The 1,915-nt window shown below is 31.9% G+C and overlaps 1 protein-coding gene across 5 annotated transcripts in view; it reads right to left on the reverse strand.

Moving 5' to 3' along the window:
- The window catches only part of LOC137650088 (epoxide hydrolase 4-like), a 25,828-nt gene extending 25,653 nt beyond the window's left edge, over nt 1–175 (reverse strand). For 3 of the 5 annotated variants that reach the window (XR_011045909.1, XM_068383176.1, XM_068383178.1), the window contains exon 1: nt 1–173. This exon is cut by the window's left edge and continues 500 nt beyond it. The gene's annotated coding sequence lies outside the window, so the exon portion shown is untranslated. The other 2 variants (XM_068383175.1, XM_068383174.1) reach the window with 2 other exon arrangements.
- Between the last annotated feature and the right edge of the window lie 1,740 nt (nt 176–1,915).

Genomic DNA, 1,915 nt, shown 5'->3' on the forward strand with positions numbered 1-1,915 from the left:
CGCTCACTCACTGTTGAACTGCGCACTGATTTCAGCTTACAAAACAACTAACGATTCTTTGTACCATCAATTACGTTGTTCTGAAACTTATGGAACGTAAGTTTCTGTAACCGAAGTTCAGTTTTTCATGTTCATTTTATCCAGCGAACAAATTCTCTTAAACTAATATCCTCACTAGATATAAAATTTCGATAAATTCGAGTATCATTCAGTACTGGTTGGCATGTAACCAGCTTCTCGTTAAATACACAATTCGAACCGAAGTCAGACTGTTCTAATCGATGGAAATCAAAGATATTTAACTGATAACACATTCTAAGATTATCGCTTATCTTTCCTTCCCTTGAGTGTTATGAAATAGGACCAAAGTAATCACAGTTCAAGGTTCACAATGCTATGAAAGACAGTTGCCGGGATGGTTAAGACAGTTCTCAGCTCACGATAATCAGTTAGAAGATATAGGCGTTGGACTGGGATTGAGTCAGTATAGATAGCATTATTTTACTGATCTATGATTGATTCTATTTTTCTATTCTAGTGTTAAATATATAGACGGGTTAGAAAAAAAATTAAATTGAGAGAAGAAAACTGGATAAAAAAGGTTTACAGTTACATATAAGGAAGACTAGATAAAAAACAGATTTAGAGTTACAGATTGGGAGGAACGTAGAGAGTAGAGGTCCCCTTTTTGTTTTTGTTTCATTTGTTGATGTCGGCTACCCCCCAAAATTGGGGGGAAGTGCCTTGGTATATGTATGTATAATGAATTATTATTACAATGAACAAATCATTCAGAGTAATATTAGGATAATTAGAGATGGATAAGTCAGAAAGAACTTTTTGCACTTTTTTAGATCTCAAAGATCCTTAACTCCTGATGATAATGACACTTTATCATTTGAATATATTAATATATTTTCACATAGAAAATAAAATGCAGAGCATATTTCCAAGAGAATAGAAGTTACGTACGAAATATTTACATACTATAGTCCATTTCTTTTAGCGATGCAGATTTGCACCGACTCGCAGCGGTGCCCTTTTAGCTCGGAAAAGTTTCCTAATCGCTGATTGGTTGGACGAGAGAATTCCAACCAATCAGCGATCAGGAAACTTTTCCGAGCTAAAAGGGCACCGCTGCGAGTCGGTGCAAATCTGCATCGCTAAAAGAAATGGACTATAGTAATATCATCCATCGAATTGCAATTATCAAGTTCAAATAACCGACCTTCACTCAATCACAAGTCAGCGCTAACAGCAAACTAATCGTCCCACGCTTTGAATGAAACATTCTCCACCACGGGTATCTGTGACGTCACATCCGTTAAGTTAACGCAATATTTATGAGTCAGTTATTCTAAGAATGATAACCTGAAGCTTTGTTTCTTAGGTAAGGTTCGCCATTTTAATGTTCATACATTCTCATGCTGATATTGTTAGAATGTTCAAACAAGCAGTTATGAATGGAAATTTAAATACAACGAACGCTTGCGTACGTACATACATACATACATACATACATACACACACACACATCTCTCTCTCTCTCTCTCTCTCTCTCTCTCTCTCTCTCTCTCTATATATATATATATATATATATATATATAGATATATATATATATGTATATATATATATATATATATATATATATATATATATATATACACACACACACATATATATATATATATATATACATATATATATATATATATATATATATATATATATATATATATATATATATACACACACACACACACACACACACATATATATATATATATATATATATATATATATATATATATATCTATATATATATATATATATATATATATATATATATATATATATATATATATCTACTTACGGGTTAAAAATTTGGATACGAATTGTGCCCTGCAAACGACT

This window comes from Palaemon carinicauda, chromosome 11 (genome assembly GCF_036898095.1).
Source record: "Palaemon carinicauda isolate YSFRI2023 chromosome 11, ASM3689809v2, whole genome shotgun sequence".
NCBI lineage: Eukaryota > Metazoa > Arthropoda > Malacostraca > Decapoda > Palaemonidae > Palaemon > Palaemon carinicauda.